The sequence below is a fragment of the Puma concolor genome, chromosome B3 (genome assembly GCF_028749965.1).
Source record: "Puma concolor isolate L17-30 chromosome B3, mPumCon1.1.hap2, whole genome shotgun sequence".
In the NCBI taxonomy this organism is placed as follows: Eukaryota; Metazoa; Chordata; class Mammalia; order Carnivora; family Felidae; genus Puma; species Puma concolor.
Genome location: NC_141672.1, coordinates 59,780,741 through 59,791,651, shown reverse-complemented (window position 1 = coordinate 59,791,651; position 10,911 = coordinate 59,780,741). Strand labels below are relative to the sequence as shown.

At 37.5% G+C, this 10,911-nt stretch overlaps 1 pseudogene; it reads right to left on the bottom strand.

The window, feature by feature from the left end:
• Positions 1-7,912: 7,912 nt before the first annotated feature.
• On the bottom strand, positions 7,913-8,375 carry LOC112855745 (U1 small nuclear ribonucleoprotein C pseudogene; annotated as a pseudogene).
• Between the last annotated feature and the right edge of the window lie 2,536 nt (positions 8,376-10,911).

The window sequence follows — 10,911 nt, the reverse complement described above, 5'->3', positions numbered from 1 at the left end:
CAGGGGGAGGTAACTAGAAATAAAAAGTCTTAACTCTGCAATATGCTTTTTCCTCAAGTAATGATGACATGGTGGTCATAGTTGTTAATGTGCGAAGCATATTGATTCAAAGGAAAACAACTTGTGAATCGCAAAATGGTAAAGAACATTAAATTTATTTTTGACAGTATTTCACAGAGCATATCTTTGTATTAAAAAATATTTTTAGGGGCGCGTGGGTGCCTCAGTTGGTTAAGTATCTGACTTTGGCTCAGGTCACGATCTCACAGATCATGAGTTCGAGCCCTGTGTCGGGATCTGTGCTGACAGCTCAGAGCCTGGAGCCTGCTTAAGATTCTGTGTCTCCCTCTCTCTCTGCCTCTTCCCCGCTTGTACTCTGTCTTTCTCTCTCTCTCTCTCAAAAGGAAATAAACATTTAAAAAAAAAAATCTAAAAATATTTTTAACGCTTTTTTCTTCTGACACTGACACAAAGGAATTGGCCTTTTTTCCATATTGCTGCAATGAAAATATCAATGGTTGGTATACTTTTATACATTTATTGAAGCATAATTTAATTTAAATACCATAAAATTCATGCTGTTTTTGTTGTCATTTTTTGTTTGTTTTGTTTGTTTTATTTTTGTTTAGATAGAAAAGGAGAGGGGCAGAGAAAGAGGGAGAGAGAAAATCCCCATCTTGAATGTGGGGCTCGAACTCATGAACTGTGAGATCATGGTATCAAGACTCAGATGTTTAACCGATGGAGCAACGTAGGTTCCCCCAAATTCATGCATTTTAATTGTACAATTTAATGATTTTTAGTAACTTTAAAAAATTTTACAACCATTACTACATTCTAGTTTTGGAATATTCTATCAACCCCAAATTTCTCTCATGCCAGTTTTCAGTTAACTCTGCTCCCATCCCCAGCCTTGGTAACTCCTAATCTGCTCTCTCTATATTTTCCTTTTCTGGAAATTTCATAAAGATGGAACCATACAATATGTAATCATATGCATTTGAATTCTTTAATTTAGTATGTAGTATTTTTGAAGTCCATCTATGTAGTAGCATGATCAGTAGTTGGTTTTCTGTTTTTTGTTGTTGGCTCTAGGGTACATTCTAAATCAACATAAAGGTAATAATTACCACTAGGAAGATATTTTTGTCAGTTTATTTTTAAAACATTGAGTATGTATTACATTAGGATTTATTTTTTATGAATACATAATATTTTAGAAAATACCATGGAAAATAGTTTAAGCGGATTTTGAAATATGAGTCATGATAAACAAAGAGAATTATGGGTAACACATGTTTGTGGCATACCAACTCTGCTATAAATAATGGGATTACATAGATACTTAAGGCATACATACTTCCCTGAAGCTGACTCTATGGTAAAACATGTGTTAATCCTTGTGCACACCATTTCATGTTCATTCATTTTGTGTAAAAAAACGTGCTAGTAAATTAAAGCAGGGTTCACAAACTACTAGCCCATGGGCCCAATTTGGTCCATTGCCTATTTTTGTATGACCCGTGTTTTGTAAAGTGTTTTACTTTTTTTTTTTTAGAATTTTTTTACATTTTTTGTTTTTTATTTTTGAGAGGTAGAGACAGATTGCAAGTGGGGGAGGGACAGAGAGAGAAGGAGACACAGAATCTGAAGCAGGCTCCAGGCTCTGAGCTGTCAGCACAGAGCCCAAAACCAGGCTCAAAGTCATGAAATGTGAGATCATCACCTGAGCCGAAGTCAGACACTTAACTGACTGAGCTACCCAGGCACTCCAAATGTTTTACATTTTAAAATAATTGTTTAGGGATGCCTGGGTGGCTCAATCGGTTAATCGTCCAACTCTTGATAACAGCTCAAGTCAATATCTCATGGTTTGTGGGTCTGAGCCCCATGACAGGCTCTGTGCTGACAGTGTGGAGCCTGCTTGGGATTCTCTCTCTCCCCTTCCATTGCCCCCCTCTCTTAAAATAAATAAGCATTTAAAAAAATAAAATAAAGTAATTGTTTAAAAAGTAAAGAAGAAAAAATGTTCTGTTCCCTGGTTTAAACAAAAATTACTATTACCTCTAAAGATTCTGTGGGTTGACTCACTCCAGATAGATTGTTCTTGCTTTGAGTCTTCCATGTGGCGGTAGGCGTTTCCTGACTGGGGCTACAACCATTGAGCTTGACTATTCCTTCACATGGCTGGCAGATGATGCTTGCTGTGGCCTGGGAACTCAGCTGGGAATATTTACAGGAGATCTACGCTTGGTCTTTCTGCGTGGCTTGCACTTCATACAACATGGCACCTGGATTCTAAAGTGGAGCATACCATGTAAACATTTCAAGAAATCTATACAGAAGATGCAAGGTTTTTTGGGAAGTCATGGAGTGTAATTCTTTTGCAATCTATGGAATATACAGCATTAGCTGTATATTCAATGTAGGTGGTGCCCATCTTTTGCAATATACAGCTAATGCTGTATATTCAATGTAGGTAGTGTCCATCACTTTGGGGAGTGAATATTGGGAGGTGTGGTTCACTGCGAGAGTGGGGTGGTAGTCATTGAAGACTAACTTCCACAGTCCTCCCTTTGGGTTCTAATGATTCCTTTCCCTCCCAAGTGCAAAATATACTCAGTCCCTCCAAAGATTCCCAAAGTATTATCTCATATTATCACAATCAGGTGTAAAGCCTAGAATTTCATTATCTAAATAAGGTCCAGGTGTGAATGAGACTCCTCAAATAAGGTGCTTCTTAATCTGAATCTGTACATTAAAAGAGACAATTTACCTGCTTCCCACATACTGATTAAGGCCCAGTTCTGCCCCCTAGGATTGCTTCCTTCTGGTTTGGGCTCTATCCTTTGGGGTCCAAACTGAATCATTCCTTCTTTTCTGTAAGAAATGCCCAAGCTCTCAGCTGAGTAAATTTTACAGCTTGCTCCTTGCTCATAGAAATTTGAAGGGCCTGAGACATCTTTTCGTTGTAGCTGTCTCTTTTGATACAAGTTGGCACTAATTATTTTAAAATTTTGTTCATTTTTACGTATCAAGTTGTAAGTCTGTTCCATTGCACATTGTGGACCCACACCCACATTTTTTTTTCTGAGAGGGTACCTTCTGTAGCTCACAATTTTATGGAATCATTGTCTAGTAAACAGTATCTAAAAGATAATTCCTTAGATTCATAGCAGACCTTTTTTCTAGGCAAGAAAATCTAAGAAGCATACCCTTAAGATTTTGGAAAACACTTTATCTAGCTAAGAGGGTATAGAAGGCATGCCCTTATTATTCTTAGAAGTCATTTTTTTTTCCCTAGTGGAGAAGGTCTACAAGGAACTGCCTTAAATCTTTCTGAAGCCTTAACAAAGGGTTTTACAGATGCTCTCTCAATCTGAAATTTATCCTGAGGCCACATTTTGCAAAAAGAGCCCTGATTTGATCTTTGTCCAGATGCCATTTCTTACTTTGAGAAAGTTGTGCTGTCTGGAAAGGCTAGGTGTGAAACAATTCTATATTTTAAACAAGTCCTTATTTTTTATATTTCCTTTAAATTCTGATAAAAAATTAATAGTCTCTCCTGTAGTTGTACTTTCTCTATATATTTTTTTCATATACAGCTAAGATAAAATAACCAGTTGGCACTTTTCATATTCTTTCAGAAAAAAAAAAATCCTGAGCTATATTTAATATCCCATTAAGTAAATTTTTGATACCACAAATAGGAAGCACTATGGGGAAAATGGTCAGAGCAGTGTATCCAGAATGCAGGTAAAAGGGAGTGCATTATCTGTGAAGTTAAAAATATACTGAAACTATCAAAAGTCATTCTTTATATCATCATTGAACAGCAATTCTAAACAATGTCACAGAAAATTCTCAGCTGGGGCAGACTACTCCACTACGCTGTCTTGTGGTCAGCTTGGGATATCACTTTCATGATTATGTTAGATTATATGGCAAGAGGGGTTTTGCAGATGTAATTAAAGTTTTAATCAATTGAGTTCATCAGAACTAATATCCCGATTGGGCCTGACCTAATCATATGAGCTCCTAAAAAGGAGTTTAGAGGTTAGAGACAGAAGAAATCAGAGAGATGCAGTCCTGCTCACCTTAAAGAAACACATTTATGTTATGAAGTGCCCATGATGGCCATGGGATTTCAGCTTGGGGAGACCCTCACAGAGAGCCAGATATATAGATATTGTGAGATAATAAACAGATATTGTTTTAAGCCATTAAATTTATTTATTTATTTGTTTTAATATTTATTTATTTTTGAGAGAGAGACACACAGCATGAGCGGGGGAGGGGCAGAGAGAGAGAGAGGGAGACACAGAATCTGAAGTAGGCTCCAGGCTCTGAGCTGCTCAATGTGGAGCTGAAACTCACGAACCTCAAGATCATGACCTGAGCTGAAGTTGGACAGTTAACCGACTGAGCCACCCAGGTGCACCTAAGCCATTAAATTTATGGTAATTTGTTATACATCAATTAAAAAAATAATACATTTAGTTTAAATTTTGTTTTGCTATGGTTTTCTCTGTGATAATGGTTAGGAATGTTGAATGATGGTAAGTTACAAAATTCATTGCTCTGTAATGTAATTGACAACTGTTTTAAGTGTTAAATTTCTAACAGAACAAAAGTGCACTTGCAGATAAATATAACACTCTTTAGAAATATGGATGATGAAGCAACTACTTATCCCTGAAGGTTTTGAGGCAAGTTGCATCATGTTGACATTTGAACTAGGCCTTTAAAGATGAGTAACAGCTGGCCTGGCTGACAAAGGAGGAAAGCACATTCTAGAATGAACAGCATAAGTTGTCCCGCTGAGTGAAAGTCAGATGCTTGGGATTATGGAAAAGAAACAGATTGAGCATTAAGGTGATTTTAATGTATAGTTTACTGCCAAGAATATAATTTTAGAGGATTAAATATTTTGTTTGAGTTTATGGATAAAGACAAGTTTTTTCAAAATGTGGATATCTACAGAAGAAAAAGTGCTGGGGAAAGAAGTAAAGTAAATCTGTTGTGTTTCAGCACTTATTGATTAATATCATCTAAAGTGTCAGGTGGGATGGGTCAAAAGATCTGGAACCAGAAGTAATAAACATTTATTAATCTATGATAATAGTCTTCATACAAATACTCATATCCAGCTTCAAAAGGGTACATGTTATATAGATATGTATGCTGTCCCATTGAATAGTTTCATAAGTAATCAGGAGATTTATGGTATATATCAAGATGCTACTTTATATTTAAAATGTTGTCAGTATTAACTATACTCACCCTATTTTTTAAAAAATGTTTATTTTTGAGAGAGCACAAGTAGGGGAGGGGCAGAGAGCAAGGGAGACACAGAATCTGAAACAGGTTGTCTGCTGTCAGCACAGAGCCCCAAGTGGGGCTTGAACTCACGAGCCATGAGATCATGACCTGAGCTAAAGTCGGATGCTCAACCGACCAAGCCACCCCTATACATACCTTATTTGAACATATAACCCATAATAAAAGTATTCCACATTTGAAAATCTCGTATCAATTACAAAGAAATGCATTATTTAACCATAATGCATAAGAAAACCAATTCAGATTAAACAGGAATTTTGAAATACTTCATTTCTTATTCCATTGTGTATCATTTTTATGTGAAATCAGTCAACACAGCAAAAAATTCAGTGACCGAAAGTTTAACAAGTTCTAGACAGGCAACAATGATAATGAGATACTAAGCCAACAGTAATGAATTATTGTGTTTTTTCCCTCTAATTTAACCACACATGCACAATCAGCATAAGGAAACCATGAGTTAGCAATTGTTAAACATTAGGATGAAGCTCTTTATAGTGGGGGTACCTACTGGGGTTTCTATAACAGAGCTCATATTTTTTTGTCTCTTTATCTCTTTATTGAGATAGGGGTATCCCAATTTTAAATTTGACTGTGTTACTCTTTAGCTCTTATGTCTTCTTCTTTCTGAGATGAGTAAATTGAGGCTCAGAAAACATCATAGAATCAGTGACTCTCATATTTAGAGTGGAACGCTGAGGTATCTAAGTTGCTAGAAACCTGGTTTGATGTCCTGGGAATACTGACGATTTCATTACCTCTTAGGGGTAGCCCTTTTAGGTTTGATATCTAGAAAGCATTCTCATCTTGAATCAAAAGACCTTTGGAGGCACATAGATTAAGTCTAATATCTTTTGTATAAGACAACCTGTCAAATATATAAAGGTTGCTCTTATTATTGCAGTCCACAATCCACTAGGCCAATTCTTTAGGTATGCCAGTGGTTGAGTAGGGGTTAAAACTCAGGTTTCATTCTTCCTATACTTTAATTTTTACCCACATCCCCCATGCTGTCTAAGGGGCAGTCCAGGATGTAAAGTAGGAAAGGGCAAGTTGTCATTGCCTTCTGTGAAAATCTTACCATAAATTTTTACTAATATTTTTATGTAGTTTAATTTTCAAAAAATGCTATATAAATGTTTATATCCAGAAATCACAATAGAAATTGTGATATTAGGAGTTATGTTAGCTTATACAATTTCCAAAAGGTTGAAATGAAGAACTTTACAACTTAGGGAAAGAATCAAAGCTAGTTTAACTAACTTTCTAGAATAATTGTGTGTATCCCTTCTAGGAAAGAGTGAAGGAATATATTGCATTTAAAACTGCTTCCTATTTGATCAACTCTAACAGCCATGTATTATGTACAAATTGTGCATTTTTTCCACTTTTCTGTAATGGTTACTTATGAAACAATTTAAAGCTACTACATAGGAAAATATCATGACTATGCTTTTCTAAACTGTCCAGAGAATATAATAGTACTTGCAAAGGCATTTTTAGCCAGAATATTATGATAATCTTAACAGGTGACAGATGTGATTTGCTACAATCTTGTCATGGTTATTTTGAATAGGAGAAGATGTGCCATTAGAGGAGAAGTTCTGCCAGCTAATTAGCACATTAGATGTTCCATCAGCCTTGCTGGCTTCCTGCAAATAATTTGGTTCAGTATATTCAGGTTTATTTGGCATAAAGAAATGGAGGTGTCAGGTGCCTGGGTGGCTCAACCGGTTGAGTGTCTGATTCTTGATTTCAGCTCAGGGCATGATCTTGTGATTTGTGAGTTTGAGCCCCACACTGGGCTCTGTGCTGATAGTGTGGAGTCCACTTGGGATTCTGTCTCTGTCTCTCTCTCTCTCTGCCCCTCCTCTCCTCTCTCCCTCTCCCTCTCCCTCCCTCCCTCCCTCCCTCCCTCCCTCCCTCCCTCCCTCCCTCTCTCTCTCTCTCTCAAAATTAAACTTTAATTAAAAAAAAAAACAACAAATGGTGCCGTTTACATTTGAACTGGTATAGGTAAAAATATATGTTACAATGTGCTATGATCTGAATGTATGTATCCCCCGCCTCCAAATTCATGTGTTGAAAATGTAATGCCCAATGTGATGGTATTAGGAGGTACAGAGCCTTTGGGAGGTGTTTAGGTCAGGAGGGCAGAGCCTGCATGAATGTTATTATGTCCTTATAAAGGAAGCCACAGAGAACTAGCTTGCCAGTTCTGCCCAACATACGATGACAGAATTGTGACTGGAGAAGGCCCTCACCTGGCCATGGTGGCACCTTGATTTCAGACAGTGCTAGCCTCCAGGACATGAGAAATAAGTTTCTCTGTGTTATTTTTAACTCAAACAGTTGACAATTTTATTTTCACATTTCACAGTACAAATGAAAAGTGCTTTTTTTTTTTCTGATCCATCTATTCCCCTGCCAAAACTAGTCTGTCTTTGATAGGAAGAGGGAGCAAGTCTTCCTTGTCACGCTGTTAGCAAACACCCAAAGTCATAGCACCATGATCTGGTGAAGTAGAACAAGGGATACAAAATGGATTGAAAGAAGTTCCCCTCTCTCCTTATCTGTGTGATCGAGTCCTTCTTGGCCAAGTAGGCACGATGATGAAAAGGCAGGAGGCCTCATCACTGGGGGGTCTGGTGTCATTAGCATGTGGCTTCCCAGAGGTGGCCTCGTTCCAGGAGCAGCTCCCATTGGCATCATCCCAGGAGGAGGAGGAGGGTCCATCATTGGCATCACAGAAGGGCCCCCACAAGGCGTGCTGGCATCAGATGAGGGCGAGGAGGACCAAGGAGACTAGAGGGAGGTGGCCTCATTGCCCCTATAGGAGGAGGAGAAGAGAATGGTGTAGGAGGGATCTTTCCTTGTTTTGTAGATCAGACTCTGAACATGCTGTTCCATCCATTTCTGATCGTGGTCTTTCACATTCTCTTTGTATTTCCTACCACTGCAGTGTGTCTTGCTCACAGATGGAGAGTTGAGGGTGAGGTAGGGGTCACAGTATCACAATAAAACTTAGTCATGTTGCTGTCATATTTCTGTTTTTTATAAGCCACCCAATCTGTGGTATTCTATAACCTAAATGGGCTAAGACACAGTGTAAAAGACATTGTGAATTATGTCCAAGGTAGATTTCCATTTCGTTAACTTGTATTTCTTTAATTTTAATGCTTTTAATATTCCTGTCTTTACCAGTCCAATACAAATGCCCCAAAGTATGGTATGTCTATCAAAAAGCATCAATTTAAGTCTAGAAAATAATACATTCCCATAATTATATGCTATTTTAGCCATTTCCAGTAAAGAAAGAAATGCCTCATTATTGCACCATATAGCGTGATAAGGGCATTGTAGAAATGATGTTTCTAAATGATTTTATGTGGGATACTAAAATGGGTTTATAGTAAATCAAGAGTTCAATTTTTGAAGTATATAATTTTGTTATGTTCTTGTCAGGGAAAAAGTAAGAGACTACGAAAAAAAGATCACTTCTAGCTCTCTCTGTCTAGGTTCTCAGGAGATTCTTCTAAACACTATAGGCAAAAATAAATACATCTTAACTAGGACTATGAATTGAATATTCTTGTTAATGTTTAATTTTCAAAATAAGCAAATCAGTTTGGGAATATTGGTCTACTAGAATTATGTAACACATTATTAACTAGACGGATGTGGAAAGCTGTGGACTTGGGAGATGAGATACACAAAAACCAAAAAAATAGAAAAAGTCTTCAAAGAGTTTATGCAGCTCAGTAGTCCTTTCCCCTTTCATCTCTTTATTGTGGGTAAGGTTCCACAGAGTAGCAATTACAGAGATTACATTCCTCCTCTATCTCTTCTCTGTGGTTGACTCATATCCCATGCTTAGAAACATTCAGAGGCCTCCTTTATCTTAAACAAGGAAATCTTTACCTGATTTTACCTATCACAGCCTCTGTCATTAAATGAGACTTTTATATTCACATGCCACACACCCACAGGTTCATAAATATCTTAACCAGCTCTGGCTATTCAAAGCATTGTAGCTAACATCAAACTCTTTGCCGGTGTTTTGCATTTCATTTCCCGTCTTTACTTTCAGAAATTGTCACTATCCATTATCTTGTACTCAACTTTTCTTTTTCAAGTGGAATTATTTTCCCACTAATTGAAAAAATATATTTTCATGTTTCTGTCCATTAAAAATCAACATATGAATTAAAGTCCTTTGGTTTACCACCTACCCGTATCACTACCATCTCATCTCCTTCCTTTAAGCACCAGAGAAGTTTTAAGAATTATCATTTTTATTTTTTCAGAATTTCATTATCTCAGTATATCCCACTCCCACTTAATGTCATTGCAGTCTAGCTTCCTGCCCATTTTCTGCCCTGGTACAGCACTCAATGAATTCACCAGTGACCTCTCTGCTGCTCCTCCTGATGGCCGTTTATAGTAACATCTCTCAGTATTTCAGAATAACTTGAAACTGATGGTCACCCTTTCCTTGAAAACTATCCTTCCTGAGTTTCCATGTTAGGGCTCCCCCTTCCTTTTCCTTCTGAATTTTATCCATTCCTTCTCTTTCTTCTTTACATATTACCTCAGTACATCTCTGTGTTTTTTTTTTTTTTAAGTTTATTTATTTTTAGAGAGAGAGGGGCAGGGAGGGAAGGAGAGAGAGAATCCCAAACAGACTTCACGCTGTCAACATGGAGCCAGATGCAAGGCTCTAACTTACAAAGTGAAATCATGACCTGAGCTGAAATCAAAAGTCCCATGCTTAATGACTGACCCACCCATGCACCCTATCCTGGTTTTTGTTTGTTTGTTTTGTTTTGTTTTTTAACTTTCTCATTCTTCACTCATTATTCCCTTGGTGGCTTGATCCATATCCAGTGCTCTGATTACCACCTATATGGAGATGCAAAACTGGACTTGTTATCTTTCTCTTCCAGTTCCACTCCTTCCATTGTTGCTTATCTAAAGAATGGCACCATCTGGTGGCATAAGCCAAAAGCACCAGATAAAGCCTGATACCCTTTTCTTTTTCCTTTGTCACCCTTTATTCAGTGCTTTAAGAAGCCCTGCCAAAATTTCTTCTTAAATATTATATGAACTTGCCCCTTTATTCTCCATCTCCCCCATGATCACTACCACCCTATCCAAGCTACCATGATCTTTTGCCTAGATGATGCCATTCCATCCTATCTATATTCACTCAGCCTTTCTTCAGTTCTTTATACTGCAAATGTTAATTTGATTATGTTGCCATGCTCCCAACACCTAAAATCTTTTGACAATTTCCTATTGTTCTTTGTTTTGTTTTGTTTTTATGTTTATTTATTTTTGAGAGAGAAAGAGGGAGGGAGACAGAAGATGTGAAGCAGACTCTGGGCTGACAGCCCCCTGATATGGGGCTCAAACTCACGAACCACAAGACCATCACCTGAGCTGAAGTTGGACACTTAACCAACTGAGCCACCAGACACCCTTCCCACTCTTCTTTGGATAAAGAAAATCTCTTTTATGTGACTTGTAAGACCCTGCATGGTCTGTAACCACCAAAGAAACTGTTAG